Below are 24,975 nucleotides of genomic sequence, written 5' to 3' on the forward strand. Positions count from 1 at the left end.
GTTTTTGACAGACTGGGTTCATTTCATATTTTGGCCTTCGAGACTTGAGAGTGTTTCCTTTGTTTGGGTGACCCTGCTTCCTATGCTTGTTACTGTGTTTTTGATTTCCAGGATGAAAATTTTCTTTATTTCACAATAGGCTTTTCTGAAATTGGTCAACGCCACTTCTACTTTCTGTACATCTTTGGTTAGTTTTGCTTCTAGTTTCTTTCAGTTCTCTCTGTTCATTTTAGTCATCCAATCTCTGATTTATGTGACTATCATCTAGGGCAAGTCATTTGGGGGGGTTCCATTGTTGTACTCTGATAGCTGTTTCTTTTGGGTGCTGTCTCCTTAGTACTCTAAGGGTTGCTTGTATGTTTTTGTTTGACTTTTCCTCATTTGTGACAGCACCTTCTTTTCTCCCTGTAATTCCTTTTGGTTTTGTTGCTCTGAAGCTAGTCACTGACCCTCTGTTCTAGAGCCTTTTATGTGGTTCAATATAGGTCCCTCAGTAAGAGAGGGAGACACATTCACTTTTGCTCCTTGCTGCACCCTGTGGCAGTTTTCTCAACTATAGCAGCCCTTGCTGCTAGCACTCTGCAAAGAGCTGGTGGGGGATGGGCCTCCCATCTGCTATCTGCAGTTTATAGCCCAGAAGTCTTTCCACCTAGAGAGCTTTGTGTCACTCTATCCCTGTTCAAATCCACACCTCTGTTCTTGAAAAAGAGTGGTTTATCTGCCACAGAGAATGGGGAAAATTCATCCTGTAGGCACTCAGGGTTTGGAGGTGATTCTTCCTGATCTGGGTAGAAAGATGGACCAGGCACCAGCAAGGTTCACTTTGTGGGGTTTTTTTCCTTGCCTGGGAGCTGGCTGCACATTTATGGCTGCTGACCCAGCATGTTCCTTTCCCCGCTTTCTGCTTGGGATCCTGTTGCCTGCTGCTGTGCCATGACCAAGACTCCTCCTGTATGAGACTGATGACTCATGCATGACTGGGTGGGGGTAAACAATCCCAGAGCCCCTTAGGTATACTCAACCACTCCCATTTACCTGGCAGGGCTTCAGTTCCTGTGCCAACCTGGTGCATGGTGGGAGATGGGGCACCCAGATTCCCACGTCTACCATTGTTTTCTGTTTTCTGTGTATTCAAAGAGACCCTTGCTGGATGCAGGGTACTTCACTCACTTAAAAGTTTTTGGGGTGTCTCTATCTATTGGCAGCTTGATCCCCACTCTCTGCATTGGTCAGTGAGAATGGTATTGGTCTGTTGCTCCATGGTGGTTATCTTTGATTTCCTCCCTAATAACCCTTTCTATTTGCATGGACCTGTGGACAGTATTTTAGTTTGTTGGTCAGACTTACCTTTGCTAACTTTTCTTGTGGTGTGGACTCTGTGGTTCACTAACTTGAGGCTCCTCCAAGATATTGTGATATCATATCTATTTATTTTAGATATTTTGCTCCTCTTCTTTCTTCCTAATCATAAACGTTTCTCAAGTCTCACTACATTTTTGATCCTTTGTTTTTCTCTTTTTTCTCCACTTATTTACTTTATCTTTTACTTATTCCTTTTATATGGCTATCATACCAGTCTATCCATATCACCACTAAATATACAATATCTTTCAAAGATATTGCTCTTTAGGGAAAAAATCATTATGGAAGAGCTGACTGGCAAATGTGGGAAAATTCTAAGATTAGAAAATCACCATTTTCAACCACATACAGTTATATATGTAAACCATTAAGTCGTAATACAGATAAGTTCAGGCAAGAATTATCAATGATCACTAAATCTAAAAGGAAATTTTGATGAAATGCAAGATATTCCCATTGTCTAAAATGTCGTAAAAAATTATAGGAACAATATTGTGAATAAATTAAACATTACTTTGACTGGATGATAAAATTAACATCAGAAAATGAGAGAATGGTGGGCTTTGTCTGCCTTAAGACATTATGCCCTGATACAATATCACTTAAGCATTTGAGTTTCAACTTCCTTATTGATAAATTGAAGATGTATCATGTGAATTCAAGGCCACAGCTGTGTCTGAAGCATAGAGAGCATTCAATAAATGCTAATTTCTCCTTTTAAAATCTTCTCTGATATGACTTTATACACTTCTTACCTTTTATCCCATTGTTCTTCATTTTGTTTTTTCACTCAAGTCACATGTGTATTTTTTGTTCTTAGATTGGTAGCTAGCATTTAATATTGTGTTTTATACAGAGTAGATGCTGATACATATTTGTTGTTGTCATTGTTGTTACTATATGTAGTATGTTTTCTCTGATAAATTGTATAAGAAAGACTCTTCCAAATTATACTAATCTGCTACTATAAAGTTCACATTTTCCTCTAGGTTTTCATTTTTATACTTCTCTTTATGTCACAGGCAAATTGCTTTCATCACATCCCTCTTTACCTTGATTTAGCTAAATACACAAATAACAAGCAAGAAATGTAATCATTTAATATAAAAACAATCTATATTCAAAGCTTACAAACAATTGCTCCCATACTAAAGTTTACTTTGCAAAAAAATATTGGAAGACATATCCATAAATGATGCCCTGAAGCATAAGGTAACAATATGTTTTGAAATAAAGTTTTTATCCAATTTTGGCTAAAGTAACAAGCTATTAAGATTATATGTGCAATTTAATTAAAGAGTTTCAAATTTCATGTTATGTTAAAATTATATCAACAAATTATTTTTAATGATTACATCAAGAAATATAAGGTAACTACATATTTTAAACTAAAATTATTTTCCACTTGGGTCTAAGGAATAATTAAGCTGTTAAGGTTGAGTGTGTAATTAATTTTAATTATACTTTCTCAGAACTTCATTCTTTACTTTAAATTTCATTTTTCAAGTTTATATTTTTGATTCAAAGAAAAATGAAAAATATGGTTATATATTTATTATTTATTGTAGTAGCATAGAGTTAGTGCTTTTTATAACAAATTATAGTTTATCTATATTTATAACATAAAATGGAATATATAAATATTGATTCAATACAAATAAAATGGATGAATCAGAGTCAGTTTAATATTTTGAGCAATTTTCACAGTCATTGGTAATTTAGCAATCTTTTTTATAATGATTTAATTTTGTGACTCTGATTAAATTGTTTAAGTTTACTTTTTAGACAGCCTTAGTAAACATATTAAGAAAGCAAATGTTTCGTAAATACTTGTTCCTGAATCTGAAAATCAAATGCTTGCAATAGAACCTTAATTCTTTCCATATACAAAATCAAAGCAATCATCACATTTAGTTAAAAAAAATTAGTGGCCGAATGTGATGGCTCAAACCTGTAATCCCAGCACTTTGGAAGGCTGAGGTGAGGGAATTGCCTGAGCCCATGGGTTCGAAAACAGCTTGGGTAACTTGACCAGACCTCATCTCTACAATAAATTTTTAAAAATGAGCCAGGCATGGCAGCGCACCCCTGTAGTTCTGGCTACTTGGAAGGCAGAGGCAGAAGGATCACCTGAGCCCAGCGGGTCCATGGTGGAGTGACCATGAGCATGCCACTGCATTCCAGCCTGGGCAACAGAGTGAGATTCCAACTCAAAAAAAAAAAGTTAGTGTTATGGCATCCTAATCCATAATACTTTTACAACTTGTTTTTAGATGCATAGTAGTACTGAATTCTTGAGAAAAAAGCAATGACAAATGAAACAATTTCATTTTTTCCTTCTTTCATAGTATTTAAGACACAATGCTATGCAAATACTTAGAAAAATGATATAGCACTATTCTTTGTCTAACTTATTTGTAATTTTTTTTTACTTTATTTTATTATAAAGATGTGGGGTACAAGTCAGAATTAGGAACATGAATGGTTTACATGGGGGTAAAATTTAAGCCTCCATTTGGACCTCACTTTACCGGACTTAGGATCTGGAACCCTTAGGGAAGTTACGTGCTCTCTCTCTAAGTAATATTCAAAACCTATCAAATAATGAATACAAGGAAATGATAGGTATATAAATAGTACATTTTCCAAGCCTGAAGAAAAAAGAAAGTATATATCAAAATATCTATAAAATCTATATCAATAATAATAACCTCTATTTATCAAATTTTAATATATGAACAGTACTTTATATACATAATGTTTGCCTAAATTCTACTAACTATTAAACAAATAAGAAAATAAACAGATGTTGGTGAGGATGCAGAGAAAAAGGAATGATTCTACACTGTTGGTGGGAATGCAAACTAGTTCCACCTCTATGGAAAACAAGTGTGGAAAACAGTGTGGCAATTCCTAAAAGAACTAGAAATTGACCTTCCATATGACCCAGGAATCCCACTTCTGGGATTATACTTAAACCACTCTACAAAAAAGATACCTGCACACTTATGTTTATTACAGCACTATTCACAATAGCAAAAACATGGAACTAACCTTGCTACCCATTGAAACTGGACTGGATGAAAAAAATGTGGTCTTTCTGTGCTACCAAGAGAGGGTCCAAACGGCATTATTCTGAATTCCCATCATTCTGAATTCCTGTCATAACTTAAAGGGAAATTTTTACAATGTCCAGAGCCTTTGACATCCTGCAAATGAAGGAGGAGGATGTCCTCAAGTTCCTTGCAGCAGGAACCCACTTAGGTGGTACCAACTTTGACCTGGGAGAAGCTTCTGCTTGCAGCTTGTGACATTTTTGCCATTGAAAACCCTGCTGATGTCAGTGTCATATCTTCCAGGAATACTGGCCAGTAGGCTGTGCTGAAGTTTGCTGCTGCCACTGGAGCCACTACTATTACTGACTGCTTCACTCCTGGAACATTCACCAACCAGATCCAGGCAGCGTTCTGGGAAACCCGTCTACTGGTGGTTACTGATTCCAGGACTGACCACTAACCTCTCACAGAGGCATCTTATGTTAACCTGCCCTCCATTGCTCTGTGTAACACAGACTCTCCTCTGCACTATGTGGACATTGCCACCCCATGCAACAGCAAGGGAGCTGACATGGTGGATACTGGCTCAGGAAGTTCTACACATGAATGGCACCATCTCCCATGAACACCTATGGGGGTTATGCCTGATCTCTACTTCTACAGAGATCCTGAAGAGACTGAAAAGGAAGAGCAGGCTGCTGCTGAAAAAGCTATGAGCAAGGAAGAATTTCAGGGTGAATGAACTGCTCCAGCTCCTGAGTTCATTGCTACTCTGCCTGAAGTTGCAGACTGATCTGAAGGTGTGCAGGTGCCCTCTGTGCCAATTCAGCAGTTTCCTACTAAAGTCCTGAGTGCTCAGCCTGCTACAGAAGACTGGTCTGCAGCTCTCACTGCTCTGATCACTGAATAAGTATGGACAACCACTGAGTGTTCTTAAGCTGTTCTACCACAGGATTTAAAGCAATATGGAAATAAGTTTGGTGGAAAATAAACATCAGTTTCTAAGGAAAAAAAGTGGTACATACACATGATGGAATATTACAAAATTGGATGGATTTATAGTCTATCACTCAGTGATCTATCATGGAAACAAACAACTGAGTACCACATGTTCTCACTCATAAGTAGACCCTGAACATTTATCATAATACAAATATAAAGGGATTGGCAGTAGCAAATATAAAGGGATTGACTGCCAGGGGCATGAGGGGGGCACATAACATCAATAAGCATAGCTGATCTCAAATCAGGCAAAGTGGGGACCAAAGTGAGGCCCAGACTACCTGTATGATGACCTCTTGTATATCTATTCTGAATTGTACCCCACACCTTTAAACTAAAAAAGAAAACTACATTACCTTGTTAAGATAAAAACTTTAGACAAATTAAATGTTGCAGAGTTTATTTGAACAAGGTATGATTCATGAATTGGGCAGCATTCAGAACCAGAAGAGGTCCAGAATGCCATGCCCAGCAATGTGGGCAAGAAGTATTTTGAGGCGAGAGCAAGAAGTGACATAAAAAAAAAAAGCTTGATCATTTGCATCTTAGCATTTGCCTTGTTTGGATATGGTTTAAGTAGTTGGTAGCCTATGATTTATTAAAGCTCAGCTGCTTGATTAGCTGAGACTTTTGTTAAAAGAATATACTCCTAAGTTAGGTTCAGTTTGTTGGTATACTGAGGCTATAATTTACTATGTAAGAATTCAAAGTATGGAGGGAGTTTTTCACTAAATTTACTTTAATATAACATTAACTTCAAGAAATTAAGTAATCTGGCCAAGAATATGAAGTAATTACAGACAGAATTAGAATTTTAAAATAGGTCACTTTGGGTTCAGAGTCTTCATTTTAGACAATGCACACTGTCTTCATGGGCATGTTTATATTTAAGTGTGAAGATATAGCAAGTTTTAATTTCCACTGTTTTTCTTTTATCATGGATATATTTTATTATCATCTCACCAGATAACTAATTGAGGAATATATATGACTTCAAATCATGCATTATATTTCAACCTTTCATTCCATATAAATAAACTATTTGGATGCCAAACTCTAAAATGCCTGCAATCACATTATCCTAATCTTCATTTTTCCAATTTTAAAGTAAGGATAGTAATGTCTATCAGCAAAGATTGTTGCAAAGATTTAAATGAATAAGACACCACAGAAGTTATGTGTAAAAATTGCAAAATGTGCAATACAAATGTGAGGATTAATTTTACCTTTCTTCATGAGCTTTATTAGTGGTCACCATAGTGACACAGTTATGACTTGAAAAAGGCGTTTCAGCTTTTGATGAACTAGTGCCACAAAAAAGTTCTTAAGTATGATGCCCTAATAAATTTTGTTTTCTTCCTAGATGATTGGGCATTTTAGAAATTTCAACTGGTACTCTAATACACTAGATGGTTTAGATCCTATTGGGAAGAAATTGTTTATAAAATATTTGAGAATAATCTAAATTTGAGTATAAGTGTGTGTATTCCCCTTTTCTGGAAAATTTAAAATATATGGATAATATGTATGTGCATATTAGATGAATTTGGCTGCATGCTCACTTGTTATAATAAATAGGAACTTGAGAGGTACGTAGTATAGGTGTGTGTGTGTGTGTGTGTGTGTGTGTGTGTGTGTGTGTATACACACTCATTCAGGAAAAAATATTTATATATTGCCACTCTGCCCACATGGAATGACCTTTATATTTTTATTTTTTTGAGTTGGAGTCTCACTCTGTGGACCAGGTTGGAGTGCAGTGGCATGATAATAGCTACCACCACCTCAACCTGCTGGGTTCAGACAATCCTTCTAGCTCAGTCATCCAAGTAGCTGAAACTACAGATGCACACCATCATGCCTGGATTTTTAAAAATTTTTTATAAAGAGGAGGTCTCATTATATTCCCAGTCTGGTCTTGAATCCCTGCGCTCAGGCAATCCTCTCACCTCTGTCTCCCAAAGTAATGGGATTACAGGTGTGTGCCACCATGACTGGCTTGGAATGGCCATTTTAGACAAGAATACAAATCATACTTCAGCATTTTCTCAACAGTGTACCAATTCTACCACTGCACATCTAGTATCTAAAGTATACAAATCTCTCTCTAATAACATGTGGTATTAGCACTTCAGACATTTGTACAGAATTTAATCATGAATTAATTGTAATTGAATGCTTGACAAACATTCACTGGAGATAGCTGATGTTTAAGAAATGGTGAAAAGATACATTAAGCATTCATTCTTTTGAGTTTTCCAACTTTCCCAGTTTCCCTATCCTGAATCAGGCCATAAGGAAGTAATATTAGATTTCTTTAAATTTTCACAAAAGACTTTCAAAGTCAGGAAATGAGACCATGTATGATATAGTGACTACTAGATGATGATGATCATTCCTCTTCTTTTGTTAAAAACACTTTTCCACCCTGACATATAAAGAGCTTGATACTCATAACTTTCGTCCTCACAACAAGAAAAAGCTAAAAATTTCCAAATAAGCAACTCTTCTTAGATTCATCAGAGAACTAACACCACCAGGCAAATTACTGCCCTAAAACAGGAGATATGAGCAAATACAAAGAATTGCAGTCCCAGAAAGCAGCAACTATTGGACAGATTGGCAAGGATACTTAAACAATAATTGACACAATGCTGAAGGCTGAGTGCAAACTAGCTTCAGAGTTAAAACTCCTGGGGGCCCAATTATAAGGGGCCCCTCACACTTTCATTGTTTTTGCTCTCAAGAATATCACACAGTTCTCATGTTGAAGACTGGAGGAAAATCCTCCTGTGCTTCAGGCAGGGGAAGAAAAAAGGGTAGCCATTAAAAAATACACCCAGAGCATTCTGTTCTCCTTAACAAAGGTTTGTCCTCAAGTGAAATTGCTTTACTAGAGCCTCATCTGATCTAGAAAAAGTGCAATAAGTCAATTCCAGGCCCAATAGTTTTCCTGTCTCACATAAATGGAGAAATAAAAAGGCTGTGAGACTTTACTGAAGGTCACAGTCCAGTATCTCTGTACACCCCAGGTAACCAAAAAGAATTATGTGTAGAATTGTAGAATGCTTTCCCTCTCTAATACTCACATACCACCAGGGTTCCAGCAAAATAGCGGGGAATTACATCTAAGAGAGTTGTAAGACAAAATCTTTTTAAGAAGGAGTTTCTAGGGAAACATAAATCACAACAGGGTAAACAAAAAACAAGAACACTAGAAGAAATTGAAACCTCTGACACTTTCAACCACAGCAAACATAAAACACAATCTAACCCCAACCAGAAAAATATAAAGTTACTCATTAAAAGTCTATTTACCTCACTTCCTATTACCCAAATTCCCCAGTTTTCCTATCCTGAATCAGGCCATAAGGAAGTAATATTAGATTTCCTTAAATTTTCACAAAAGACTTTCAAAGTCAGGAAATGAGACCATGTATGATATAGTGACTACTAGATGATGATGATCATTCCTCTTCTTTTGTTAAAAACACTTTTCCACCCTGACATATAAAGAGCATTCAACCAAAAATTATAAGGCATGCCAACAGACAAGGACCAGCACAGTCTGAAGAAACAAAGCAAACATTAGAACCAGACTCAACTATGGCAGAGATTTTGGCATTATCACAATAGAAATGTGAAATAACTATGATTAATATGCTAAGGGATTTAATGGAAACAGAGGGTAACACATATATGCAAAATTGTGATACTTGCAACAGATCCCTTAGTATTACCTGGCAATCTTCTTATGTTACCCGACTTTGCTACCTTTTCCCTTTCTTCAGATATATCATCTTAACTCTTCTTGAACATCAAGCACTGCATCCTTCCCTCATTTTCAACATTAACACCAGGACTTCCTAAAGAAAACAGATGCTATCACATAATTATTTGACTTCCTTTCAAGAAACTATTTAGAACATTGACCCTGGAGTCAGACCTATGTTCAAATATCAACAACACTATTTAGTATATGACCTTGGACAGGTAACTTAACCTTTTTGGATGAGTTTTAGTGTGTTTATAATTATAAAAAAATAAATAATTTCTTCATTGAATTCTTTGAGAAATAAATGAAGTAGTATACTTTAGGTATTCAGAACAGTGCCTGGTAAATAGTAGGTGCCCATTAAACAATGTAAATTAAAATTTTTATCATTGTTACTGTTATTTCTGCCACCCAACTGCTACGCAGTTATGTTCTCCATTCCTTTCTATTTTAAAGTGAAAAAAGATTCCTCCTTGGTACACCATGAAAAGTTTATCCTTTCACTTGTGTTCTGGATTCTATTCCTTCTTGACTTTCAGGTGCTCTTATCTAGGTTTGGTTTCTTTTCAATCCTGTTATCCTGTGTCTTTCCAACTTATTTCTTCCTATCTCTTTCTCATCATTATTTAAATATGCTTAAACCTGTCCTATCTTACAAACAAAGGAAGTGAACTCTATTTTCACTAATGGCTTATATCTGACTAACCATCCTAGGGACAACAATTAACAACTGTGGAAACACTTCAAAAATTACTTTGTGATAACCCTGGAAAATTACAAAAGTCAAGGAGAACTGGAAAGGATTTAAGATTAGAAAGAAAAAAACCCAAAAACACATAGGGTGAAATCCACACTTATAGGGCTTTTCTCCTGAAGGTACTCTAGATTTCCAGTGTCATGAGTGACTAGGACTCAGGTGGAATCTGAAGTCACGTGCTTGGGAGGTAGAAGGTTAGCAAGTAGTGCTGCAGGATTGGTTGGAAATTGAGAGTAGAATTTTTTTAAAGGAATGAACCACAAATGCGAAGCTCCGGTATATGTATAAGATCCCTTGTCATGTAGATTCTGGACGTGCAAAAAGCCCAAATGAAAAAAAATACAAAAGCAAAACAGTTAAAAGGTTAAAAGAGCCAAATAGAGACTTCACCTTTTGCCCACCTCAGGGAAGAAAGAGTTGGAATCCTGACAAGGTAGACACTTGATAAACACCTCAAAATTCTTCCTGGCACAGAAGACAAAAATCAATATAGAACTGCTCCTCCAAAGCTTAAACACAAGACTGCAGGTTGCCTGTCTGGCAACTACTAAATGACTTCTATTGAATCAGCTCTTCTTATGATAATAATAAATTATACATTAAAAAAATGAAGACACTGAGTTATTATAAAGCAAGCTGAAAATTGCAGGGGTGAGGACACTTGGAAGAAGAAACCACACTGGATGAATTTCCTGTTTATGTAATTTTATTTATATGAAGTTCATGAACAAACAACACTAAGCCAATGAAATCAGAAAGGCATTTACTTTTAGAAGATAGGGTTTGACTAGAAATGTGCATGAAGAAACTTATTGGGGTGATGAAAATATTCTACATCTCAATTCAAGTGGTGGCTACATGGGGTGCATGCCTTTGTCATAACTCTCCCCTCTCTACACTTAAAATTAATTCTTTAATTTTGCATGGAAACTATACCTCAGTTTAAAAAAATGAAAAATCCCTTCATCTTTTCACTGACATCACCATGTCCAATGCACGACTTCTGGAAATCATCCTATTCTCTGTAACTGTACTGCCACCACATATATTCAGGCCATCATTTTATCTCAGATGACTTATCTTTTAATTAAGATCTCTGTCTGCAATTTAACGGAAGTGATCTTTTTTAAATTCAAAACTGATCCCATCACGGTATTACTTAAAATCCTCCCATGGTTGTCAGTTGATCTTAAGATAATTCTCAAATCCCTTTCTGTGTTTCACAAGGGTTTTCATAGCCTGGGCCTTGAATATTATTTCAGTTTCATTTTTTCATAATTTACCCACTAGATTACTTGGTCCCAGACATTAGAAATGCTTTTATTTCAATTTCAAACCTTTATTTTGCTTCCAGTTTCTTATTTATGCTTATCCTTTCACGTGAAACATTGCTATTTTCCTTTTACTCGACCAATTTCTACTTAATCCCAACAGTGTATTTGGTTATGGGCATAAATGTTCCTATAACACCTACTCCTTTCATACTACATCTAACTACTTATTTATTTATCCATATTTCTTTCTAGACTCTAATCATATGATTTGGAGGATTATGTCTGTCTTGTTACAGTTACATTTATACACCTACAACAGTTTCCAGGCCATAGTAGGACTTCAATAAATATATGATTATTATTCAGTGATTGAATAGTCAAGTGAATAATAAATGAAATAAAGAATATTCCTACCTTTATAAAGGAAAGACTATAAAATAGGCATTTAGAGAACAGTCAGATATAATCTATAAAACTACAGTCAAAAATTTTATTCATAAAAGCCTCATTGCTGTTTAAGTTTGCCATCTTTTGTGTCAAAGATTTTAAAAGGCTTTGACTGATATAGGGTAAGATAGTCTTCACTATTTCTAGAACAATTTCTGGCATACAAATAATATTATGGGTAGGTTACAACTAGCTCTGTTCTTGCAAAGATAGTATATAGGTTCTTATATGACAATAACTACTATGTAGTTAAGAATAAACATAAGAATAAAAATGAACAGTAAATAAATCAACTTTCCAAGGAAACTCAGAGGAAATGACATAGTTAATATCCTCCTGTAAACTATGCTAATTTCTAATTAGAAGACAATTTTCATTAGAAAATTTGGAATTTAATTCATGTCACCTGTTAGGTAACATAAGAAAGCACAGAAATCTAGTGATAACTATGAAAATTATTTTTTCAAATTTTATTATTCTATTATGATCTCTCTATACTTGTTAAATTTTCAATCTTTTCTAGGTTAATGCCTGGTGTACCCATCAAATATAGACACATTCAAGTGATAAATAAAAATTTTAAAAAACAAGATGATGATTCATTTTGTCATCTAAAATATTTCAAATTTATTTTCTTTAATAATAGGTGATAATGCTATTAGCTAGCATTTATCAAGTGGTTACTCTTTGTCAGATGTTCACTACTGACCACTGATAGGTTTTGTTTCACCTTATTGAAAAATAAGTAACAAAAATAAATGATGGAGAGATTTTTTAACATAATATTAAGAAAAATCATGGATTCTAAAAAGCTTTTCTGAATATAATTCTGATTATTTAAAATTACAAGTATACTGTATATATGTGAGTATATTTGTAAAAAAAAGGCTAAGCAAATTCCTCACCAAAGTGCTAAAAATGATTATGTCTGCATGATAGAATTTGGGGTGATTCTTACTTGAAAAAATTTAATGATCATTTAATAATAAGCACAAAGTATTTTAATCATCAGTAACCACCACTCCCTCTTCACACACATTTCACTTTGGAAAAATTTAAAGATAAATGTTAGACATTTCATCATAGTTATGAATCTTTCCTCTATTTTTATATCCATAAACAGAAGTGTCCTATTTCGAGCTCATAGATTTAGGGCATTTTTCTGTTTCTCTTATGTCTGAGCCATGTTTTACCATAACTAGAGTGAATGGGAATAGCTCATTGAAAGACAAATAAATCATTTTAAGTGGAATTGTGTCTTGGCTCCTATCTTTTCTTCCTAGTATATAGATAAACAAATTAGTTTAGTTTTTAAATATATAAGCCCCACCAGAGTTAAGAACCATAATCACTTATCACATTTGCTTACTCTTAAAAGTTGGAATTTACTCGATAATTTATTTTAAAAGAATAATTTCACATCAACTACACCAAAAACCCAGAGTATTAGCAACAAGAATTTCCCACTGTTCAAACAGACAATATAAAATCATTCCACCCAAAGTCCACTAAATAATTTATGAAGCTTCCACTTGAGACTGCAGCTTGCAGCTAACATATTTTAGTAGGCTCAACAAAATCTGTGAACTTCAATTAAAAAATCAGACTACTTTTAGTAATTGACCGTTTCAAAAATCTTTTCCAAAATAATGGGTTCAAGAAGATTGTGATCAATATTTTATTCCACCCTTCTTTCTTTGGACTAACACAGAAGGCCTTCTTGGAAATGTATGGTGATAAAATAAAATGTTTTATTTGATTTTTTTATTAAGTATCTATTGAATAAAAACTTTTCTGACTTTTCCATCATATAAATATTTAAAGTCCCTTAAATTGTTATTCTTCTTAAAAGGAACAAAATGGAGGAAATGATATATTAGTTTTATAATTTGGGGTAAGAAAATGTTTTTGCTTGACAATCTTTCTCCAAATTACTAGTTGTAATATACCATAAATTAAAATTAAAATACTGCACATATAATGTAAGATTTTTTACAGTATAACTCTATTCACGTCTCCTATTATTTATACTATTTTGTTACAAATTTCACTTCTACATGTTTCAAATACCACATATGTGATTTGTAATTAGTCAATTTACTTTTAAATAATTTAAGAAAATCTTATTTTATATTCATCTTCATGTTTACCATTTTAAAAGTTTATCATTTATTCCTATAGAAAATAATTTCCATATAGAGTCATTTACTTTGAGCCTAAAGAACTTTCTTAACATTTCAATGTATGTCTGCTATGACAAGTTCTATCAACTTCTATTTGCCTGAAAATATCTTTCTTTTGCCTTAAATTTTTAAGAATATTTTTCCAGAACACAGTTTTTTCTTTCAGAGTTTTTAGAATATTATTCTGTTGTCTATGGATATATGTTGTCTCTAAAGAGAAATCAGTAATAATTCTTGTTGAAGGCCCACTGTCTATAATTGTCCTCACCCCTCGGTTGCTTTTAAAATTATTTTCTGCTTGTCAGTAGTTTCACTATGGTGTGCCTACATGCATTTATTTAAGCTGTTTGGGGTTCACTGAGTGTCCTACATCTTTAGGTTGCTATCTTTACATCAAATTTAGAAAAATATTAGCCAGTATCTCTTCATATATATTCTTTTCTGTGCCACACCCTCTTCATTCTCCTTCAAGGACTGAAATTACATGTATGTTACACTTACACTACTTGATACTGTCATATTGGCTACTGAGACTTTATCTTTCTCAGTCTCATTTCTCTTTGTACTTTAGTTTGGATAATTTCTGTTCACTTATCTTCATGTTTACCAATCCCTTTTTCTGTTTTGTGCGATTTGTTGTTAATTACACACAATGACGTTTTAAGTTAATGTTGTTAACGTTTATGTTTTTCATTTGTCTTTCTTTAAATTTTATAGTTATTTTTTTGAAATCATCCATAGCTTTACTAATTTTCCTCTTTTTCTCTAATTTCTTTAACATACTTATCAAAATTATGTTAAAGTTCTTATTTCTAGTATTCCAAAACCTGGGTCATTTGTGTGTTTGTTTATAGTGAGCTACATGTTTCCTCACATATCAAAGGGTTTTTCTGTTTTAGTAGTTTACGTTACACATTGTTGAGACTCTGTACTCTGTTATTTTCTTCTGAAGGGTGCTGTATTTTGTACAAGTATACAGTTAAATTATTGGCAGTTTATCTTGTAAATGATTATTTTTAGGCTTTATTAGAGTGGTTAATTTCGCTTTTTTAAAATTCTGAGTCTTATGGAAAACCTTTTGGTTTTGTATGCAGCCCTTACTCCTAAGGTGTGACACTGATGCTGCTTCAATGGAGATTCCAAGATATTAACCAATTTCCTCAAAATGGTGAAATTCACAATTCTTGTCTTTCCAGCAGTGGTAATCTGCTAATATCTCAGTACAAATCTTTCAGACATCCAGTTGCTGTATTTCCCAAATGGATTTGTTGATTTTTTTTGTGTGTGTGTGCATGTACAGTTTAGGGGGTCAACCAATGATTTGAGAGAGATTTATATGCAGACTCTTGTGGTTTTCTCCCTTCTGAGATTTTCATATTTTATCTACTTTCGAATTGCATTATCTTACTCCTCAGTCCAATAAAACTATGACTATTTTATTGAGTTCTATCAAAGGTACATCATCTGGACTTAGGAGTTTTCCCTGGGGGGAAACCACACAAATGGGAATCTTACCTACAGTGAGATCTTTGAAGGCTAAATCCTTTCCATTTTTTGTTTGGTTTTATTACTCCTAAGTTTCTTTAAATACAGAATTTGTATCTTATATTTTGTCCATAGTCTATAATTATTATCAGCAGGAAGGGTTTTTAAAAATAAGTTTTCTCATCTTTTTCAGAATCTAGAAACTCTCATAATTTTTTATTTACTTGATTTGCAAGGTATTACTGAACTAGGAATCTTTGAAATATTTTACTAAAATTAAATTCATTTGAATGCAAAGTACCTCTTAATCATGTACATTTTGGCATAACAAATGAATAAGAACTTCAGAAATTAGATATTTCATTATGTTAAAGTATACTAATGTTTACCCAAACAAACACTTGGAAGATGACAAACAGAAATCTCAGGTTACTTTTATTCAAGTATTTAATGAAATTACTGACATGTTTTCCAATGTTTATTGATAGTACCCTTGCATTTTAGCTCTTTAATTTAAATAGTTTACATTGATTTGCTTATTTAAAGTGACACTACATTTCTTGGGAAAGGATATATATTTAACATAAATGATTTCTAAGGACATCTCACATTCAAAAAATACTCCATAGTTTGCAAACAAAATTCACACATTTTTACCCAATTTAATTTTCTTTACCACATGTTGAGGTAGTATGTCAGAATCTTTTCATTTTATAGATTAAATATTAGAATCTTAAAGGGGTTATGGTGACTTTTTAAATAAAAAATGGTAGGTTATGGAACCAGATCCTGGACGCAGGTATTTTGCTCCTGGTAAAACTTTGTTTTCACTAATTCATATCAATCTCAGTAATTTGTTCCCAGATCATTCTGCTTTGGATCTAAATGCTTTTCTTGGTGCAAGTCAAATACCTTTTTTTAACCTTTCATATAACACAGAGTGAAGCAGAATGCTTGATGGAACCTTAGAGTTTGAACTTGGTTATCTTTAAAATAACAGATGAGAGAATAGAATTGAGAAAGAGTATAGCAGCATGTAGAGATCACATAGATTGGCACAGCTTGGATTGGAATTTAGGTGTCTTAAGTCTAATAAATATTTCACTGTTTCATGCTTGGCATAGTTAAAGAAATAAGTTCTACTTCATTGTTTTCTATTCTCTATGTTTATATTTTATCCCTTGATCAACTGTAAGCTTAATAAAATAATTCATTTGCACTTTTGTAAGTCTATTTTTATAGAAAGAAGCAAATAAGAGCATTTTTAGAAGTACATGATAGATTCAAAGCTGTCTCTCTTAGCCTCCAAATTTTATATAAAGCCTGAGGACAATTAAAAAAAAAACTTTGCTTGCCAACAGCCTTTTAGCTCCACAAAACTAGATAGATGACTGTTTATTCTCTGGAAAAACAAAAGATGAACGTCAGTCAGTCTTTTATCTGCAAGTTCCATTTCTTTAACCCCACTTTGAAATTAAATCATTATTTTAAAATTTCTAGCTCTAAAAATAAGACATCAGCTTTTCTAGCCCCTTGCAATGTGAAACATTTTATTGATTATTATTAATAATAAACAATATTAGTGGCTATTATGGGAGCCTCTTTCCACATGAATTTTTAAAATTGAGTCAGACCTAAAGAAATCTGCTCCTGAGCATCTATTTGGTTTCTCCCTCTTCTATAGCACAACTGCACCATGACTTTGATTGTTAGATGTCCTGTGCAGAAATTGAAGCTGCTTCTGAAAACCTCTTGTCTTGCTAATAAAGCTGAAGGCATATGCTTGTAGAGTGAGATTTTTAACGAACTTATATGTGATTCTTGTTACTAGGAAACTATATTCCTAGATTAAAAACCTCTTTCATACAGCCATAGCTCAATATAGACACAGATAGATATGTTATATATACATATGCATGTGCTTATCCAAAATCTTTCATATACATAAACCCAAGTTAAAATAGAAAATAGCTTTATAGAGACATAATTTCTACAAATCTAGTTGTTCTGAAAAGCAAACTACTTTTGATATGCCAAACAAGCATATGATTAATCCTGGATCCTTTATTATTGTCCTCAGAAATATAAAGAATGGAGATTTAAAGGATAAAACCAGCTAAAATTGAAATCTTCCCAGTTTTGAGCTTTTCTGTATTGAAAATGTGTGTGGAGCGTAGTGAAGGGAGGCATCTGGTTAAATTGTCAGAGCTGAATTTAGATATTACAGGATTTATATATATGCCTTCTCTTAAAAGAGTAAAAAAGACATATATACATACACACTCATAGGCATATCTATATCTATACACACACAAATATATATATATATATACACATATACATATTTAGTCAGTTTTTTAAAAAGAGAATTAGAGACCATCCAGTTGTCTTTTCATTACTATATTTCTGATAAAATTACAGAAAGCTGTCCTTTGCAAATTGATACAGTGGTCAAGTAAGCCACTCAAGTATTATTGTTCAGAAAGTTGTACTTGTGGGCCCCTCTTGAAAAGCAAGACTGAGTACAGAGTAGTACAAAAAAAAAGGATCATTTGACACAGTGGTCAGAATGACCACTAAACTCCTTAAGACAGAAGTTCTACTGAGAGCTATTTACAGAGCAGAATGAATACTAGCTCCACCACATTTAAAGGAGGTATACCAGACTGGTGGTAATGTTTAACCACTCCAGACTTAGTTGGTCAAGTTGCCCACATTCTCTTAGCCTTGAAGATAACCGGGAGACTTCATTATAGCATCTTTCCCAGTCATGAAGGTTCCAAATGGTATTCTATACCTGTTTTCCCTTCCCACCCACCCTCCCCACACACTTCACAGAAATGACAAAGTTTGGGTAGCTGACCTAGAAAAGTTAGTTTTCTAAAAGTCAGTATGCAAATTCATATGTTAAAGTCTTAACCTCCAGTGGAATTGCACTGGGAAATGAAGCCCTAAGGAAGGTGATTTGGTCATAAAGGTGGAGGTCTCATGAATAGACTTAACATCCTTTGCAAAGAGGCCCCAGAGAGCTGCATTGCTCATTTCACCATGTTAAATGAGAAGACCCATCTATGACAAACCGGGCCCTCACTAGACACTAATCTGCCGAGGCCTGATCTGGGACTTTCCAACCTCCAGAAGTGTAAACTATGAATTTCTGTTGTTGAAAAGCTACCCAGTGTATAATACTTTGTTATAGTACCCCGAATGGATTAATTCAGCAGTTTACACAGGCTGGTAAGCAACATACAAATTGTGGAATATGGAATTCTGTCCATTAACAAAGTATTTCTGTGGCCTTGTAAGGAAGTCAAAGGGAAAAAATTTTGGTGAGGAAGTGAATTGGAATGATAAATTCAGGAAATATGGGTGGTTGAGGCAGGTCAGATGAAGTTAAGAAAAGAAGATTGAGAAGCTGCTTCTAAAGAGGACCGAAAATCATGGAAACATAAATTTTCCAGTTTAGATGGTATCTAAGCAATCACAGTTCTCAGATTTTACAGATGTGTACATTGTAGACCAGAAATTGATTGCTTAAGCTCCTAACATGCAATTATTGACAAAACCACAACTATATCTTTACTTCGGATTCCTATTCCAGATTTTTTTCCAATATATTGTACTATATTTCTAGATGTGAGCCCATAGGCTCTTATACAATTGCGTTATTAATCTTCCTACTATTTGGGAGCAAAATAACCCTCTTTGATTGAGGCTCTAAACATATGCAAATAGAAGCACTCAGATCCAGAGATAAAGAACTTTCTTCAAGAGAATGGATGGACTTTGAAGAATCTTGGGAACAGACTCTCTAGCTATAAAAGATGTGGGGCTAAACACATCTGCAAAATTATATAATTTAGTTGAAAATAAAAGGCTTAGTAATTTAAGATTTGAAAAATATTAATTAATTTAATATAGCTCACTTGCTCATTTTCATTTTTAGGTAAAGAAGTAAATTAAAGAAATTGCGACATTGACAAAAAGACAAGAGCAAATGTAAATCGGTTTCTAAGACTAAGATATCTTTTAGGTATTTCTGAAGGCTTTTTAAACATAGATAATCTGTTTGGACTAAATGTTTCAAAACTGACACTGATTACAAAGAAAAGACTTTATGAGAAGATGATAGATAGACAGGTAGGTAATAGACGATAAACCAGTGATAGATAGATACATAGATAGAGAGATAGATAGAAAGATAGATGGTTGATAGATAGATCGATAGATGATAGATAGATCAGCAAAACATTTATATGACTTAAATGACCATTCCAGACTTTGAACAAAAATCACTTATACTAAGAGAGGTCATATTTTTGCCCCCTTTAAAACATTTTTTTCTTTTGACCTTGATTAATTATGACACAGAATTGAGAGGCAAAAAAAAAAAAGATTGATAATTTCAACTAAATAAAAATAAATATAAATTGTAGAATATAAAATTACCAAAAACAAAGTAAGAAAGACAAATTTTCAAAATATGGGAGAATATATTTGCATCATATTCTACAAATTAACGTTTCATATGCCTAGCATATAAAGGAATCTTAAAAAATTATAAAAGATCAAAAACTTAGAAAAAGTGAGCAAATGACATGAACAATTTCCCACAGAAATTATACAAATGGCCTTAGAATTCATAAAAGATGTTTGCATTTACTTGTAATGTGAGAAATATAAAATAACATTGCTACCATGATACAATTTCTCATCTATTAGGTTGGCAAAAATTCAAGAATTTGGCAATACACCCTGATGCTGAGGTGATACAACAGGCACTTATATATTGTTGGTGGAATATAGAAAAAAAGGTAAAATACTTGCAAAAATCTCGCCAATAGCTAAAAAATAATTACATATGAAATTACTATCTAACCTAGTAATCCCATTTCTGGAATTTACTCTTAAAATACATCTTCAAGAAAACTAAACAGCAAAAATGTACGAGATATTTGCTACAGAAATATTTCTAATAGCAAAATATCAGAACCAAATAAAATTATCATTTATAGGAAGTTGATTGAATAATCTAAGCTAAACACATACACATAGATAACTATACAAGTACGTAATAAAAAGAATGAGCATGATCTCCATGAATATGAATTGCATAAACTAGGAGATATTGTGAAGTGGAAAAAAACAAATTGAAAAAATATATACTTAATACACAACCTTTGCTTAAGCATGAGATGGGCATAAAAGATGTATATATATATTTAAAAATCCTTATTTAAAAAAACAGTAAGTGTCAATTACATACTAAATAAAATGATTACACAGAGGGTGTGGTGGGAATTGAGTGGAAGGAAAGTTAAGAGTAAAACCATTCTAATTATATACTTTTACTTCAGAAATATGTAAATAATTTACATAGTTTAAAAATAAAGTCCAAAAGAATGGAAAAGAAGCAAATATTAACACGAAAAACACATAGAAACACAGGAATATATAGCTGTACCATTGGTAGCATTATTATACAGAAGAATTGATCCGCTTATTCTATAGTGGAATTTGTCTACTTTTGAATATGGTGCTCTGATGGGATTTCTTCTATGGGATCTACTCTAAAGAAAAGGTAAAACAATGAGAAAAGATGCAAAGAAATCCTGAGAGTTTCATAGTATTTTTGATGTTGATAGTGGTAGAAGTATAGCAATTTAAAAATTATTTGTAGGTATTGTGGGATTGAGCAAATAAAGAAACATAATGGTGCTATTGGAAACTAGTTCTCATTGTGGGAGAAGTGAGAAGTCAATATAAAATACAAATTAAGAGAAAGAATTGTGTGGATGGGACTAATATTAGAGGTATCAGTACAGCCGACCCTTGATATCTGTGGAGGATTAGTTCTAGGACCCTCACAGATACCAGAATTCATGAATGCTCAAGTCCCTTATATAAAATGAAGGCATATCCCCCCATATATTTTAAATTATCTCTAGGTAATTAGTAGTACCTGATATAATGTAAATGTGATGTAAATAGTTGTCATACTGTATTTTTTTTGTGTTATTTTGTTGTTGTATTTTTCAATTTAAAAAAAATTTCCATCATCACTGGTTGAGTCCACAGATATAAAACCTGAGGATATAGAAGACCAACCTTGTAGCCCCTTAATGAAAAACAAATCTCTATATCTATCTATGCATTTATTAGCAAAGTCCACTGACTAGACCCACAATTTCAGAATTTCTATAGCTATAAAGTGTCCAGATGTTTTAAAAAATTATTTCCCACTAAAAAATAATCAGGACTTCTTAGAAAAATGAAGAGGTGGGTCAGGGACAGCACAAGTTAGGAACATTCCAGATAGAAGGTTAAAAGTACTTCAAAACAGAAGAAGAATATGAAAAGGATACAGGAGCCAACTTAAAAGGATGTCCACTGGCCAAATTTGACACAATTTGAGCATTAAAATGAAAAATAACATGAATGGTTTCATAACCCATTGAATCCATGTGTTTATATAAATGTATTTTTTAATGTTGAGAAATTAGAAATGGGAAAGATTTTCTTTAAAGAATGCCAACACGTAAATATAGGATTGATAAAATCACAACATCATTGCCACAGGAATAATTAATTCAGGCAAGAATTAATAATGGATGGTAAAACTATTACATGAAAGATTCTTATGGATTAGGATTTCACACAGTTTTAAAGCATTACTCCACAGATTGCTTATTAATTTCAAAGAGGAAAACATACTTCAAAAATGATGAAATCTGGCAGATGCCCCATTGACCAAGGAATTAAATTTGGCATTGTTAAAAAATTGGACACACTGACTTATGAGACTCCCAATATTTAGAAGGAAACAATATCACTTGTACAATTTTCTTGCCAAACACGTTAATTTAATTTTAATCAGGAGAAAAAATTAAAATGAAAAGACATTTTTAAAATTAATTGCCACTGGATGGTAAAACTGCCAATGTTACAAAAGATTATGAAAAAAAGTGGAGAAGTGGCCTGGATTACACATATCTAAAGAGCTATAACAACTAAATGCAATGTGTGATCCATAATTAGACCATGGCTTCACAAAAATTAAAAAATAAAAAAGACATTAGAGGGGCAATAGGAACAATTTAAATGTGGATAGACTTCTTTGCTTCAACCAAATGAAATTTCCATAATTGATATTAATTTACGTTAACTGTCTAAGAACTTAAGTTACTCAGGAAAAATGTTCTATTTTGACATTACTGTTAATAACACATATTTTATGGAAAATCCATGAAAATATAGTGTTTTTGCTGAAATGAAAGTAAAAATAGATCTTATAGCCTGTATATATTATAACTTATAAAGATAATAAACTCAGTTTGGAAAGTATTAAAGACTACAAAGAATAAAATGAAATGTACCATTAATCTCCTTCCCATGAGAACTTTTCTAAATAGTTCATGTATAGTGTTTCAGTCTTAAAATGTTTATTTTTACATTGTTTGGGTTCTTTTCTGTGCACTACTTTTCATTTAACACAATGCCAAAATATTATGCTATAACCTTGCTTTTACAGGCACAATAGTATGCTATGACATGGATCTAAGACTGTGTAGTTTTAATTATTTTCTAGATTGGTTTATAAAAAAGTTCAGAAAATATGTTTTTTTCTAAGTTCTGGTTCATGTGCTTATAAATGAAAGGGAGCTCTAGTTAGACAAAATAGTTTAAGACCCAGAAAATGTCTATTTATAAAATAAATAAAAGTCACTAGACATATCATACTAATCTTAACATTTGACTTGCATTTTTATGTAAAATAGGAGGAGTCTGCCACTCAGCTAAAATCATACAGCACCAAATGAAAATGCTGCTTGACATGATAAAAATACCAGTGCTGGACTTTGTGGCTTCTATCCTTCTTCTGTTAAAAAAAAATGGGGAAAGTTCTTAATTTAGATGGTTGGATATATAGCTTAGGGACTGCACAAGAATGAGGAGGACAAAGTCAATTTCTCAGGTTCATGTCGAACTGGGCTTATGCACAAAAATCCACCCCACCCCAGATGTGACTCAAAGAGATCCCTCTTTCACCTCTGGCCTTTTTTCACTATAGCTGCAACTTGTTTCCTAGCTTCTGAAATGAGGTTCTATCTGCTTACATCCCGTGTACGTAGGGCTCATGGACTCCCACACTTCATGCTGAACCGGCTTCATACTGCAGAGAAGTTTTTCTTTCCCCAGTGAATGGATAAGCATAATTTCTTTGTTACCATATATACAAGCATGTGCACTCATCAATCTCACTCCAGGTCTGTCATTAGCCCAAAAAAGACCAAAAACCAAAAACCAACCTTTAAAATAGTAGATGGTGTAAAGTATATACCCTACACATCAAATTTGAAAATGTTTGAATAATAAAAGAATTTTTTCCTGGATGGAATATTATGCAACCAGAAAGAAGAATAAAATCATGCCTTCTGCAGCATCATGAATGCAGTTGTAGACCATCATACCAAGTAAGCTATCACAGAAATCAGGAACTGAATATTGCATATTCTCACTCATAAGCGGGCTCTGATCACTGGTCACATGGGCGCAAGGGTAGGAATGGCAGATGTTCAAGACTGCCAGAGGAGGGCGGCAGGGAGGAGGGATGGGGGCATATGACAACACACTGGGTACCTGGTCCGCTATCAGGGGGAGAGAGGACCAACTAGAGGCCAAACTTCATCTGCATGCAACTTATGTCGTAAATCCTCACTTGTACCCCCCAATGTTAAAAAAAAATCAAGAAAAATAAAAGAATTGCTGTTTTTGTGTGTGTAAACAACATGTTCTTCTTATGCAGTATAGGAAATTCAGAGCAGAGCTCGGTATTTGTGTTCAGTCAGTCAGCAAGACAGAATTCAAGGATTAATATATGTATATATTTTAAACTTTTAATTTAATTAACTATAAGAAAAGCAAAAAGTAATTTGCTCTTCCCTGTATTTTCTTCATGCATATGCCCACAGTCCGTTAGCATCAGGATAACCAATTCTGCCCAATAAGGTTGCCCTCATTAATTATTGTAGCATCACTTTTGGCTGCTAGAGTGATGACTGCTTGCCAAGGGCAGTCTTTCTTCTCCACAACCTTTCTCATTCTCTCATTAGCAGCATGTGACACTGTCACATATATTTTTATGAGAAGACTTTTTTCATGAGAACCTAATTCATTCAATATCATACCTAGCCTGAAATTCTGTGCATGATATGCTTCTGTGTATTTCAAGAAAATTTATTTTTAGCTTGTCCTTTTTTTGTACCCTGTCAGCATTTATGGTTCGCCTTCCTCTGTAGCAGGGCGCTTAGGAAAGGCCAATGACTAAAAAGAAAGAGCCATTTAGAGAGTAGAGCTTCACAAATTCTTGGGATGACTATTTCTCTTGATATGTCAAATATTTATAAAACATCCCATAAAAAAGCATCATTCATTTTGTGTTATTTCCCCTGGCACAGAAGGTCAGCTCTTTTTAAAAATAGATTTTGTTTAAAGATATGCCCATACTCACAGTGCTCTGATTCTGATTTGTCTCTTCATCATCCCAAATCATCCAAACACAATATAGTTTTGGTAATCAGAAAAAAAAAATAGTTCTGCCAGACTCTAATCATAATTCAGTCCATGAAATTGG

This window comes from Carlito syrichta, unplaced genomic scaffold (assembly GCF_000164805.1).
Source record: "Carlito syrichta isolate Samal-C Ts95f unplaced genomic scaffold, Tarsius_syrichta-2.0.1 Scaffold309750, whole genome shotgun sequence".
Lineage (NCBI taxonomy): Eukaryota > Metazoa > Chordata > Mammalia > Primates > Tarsiidae > Carlito > Carlito syrichta.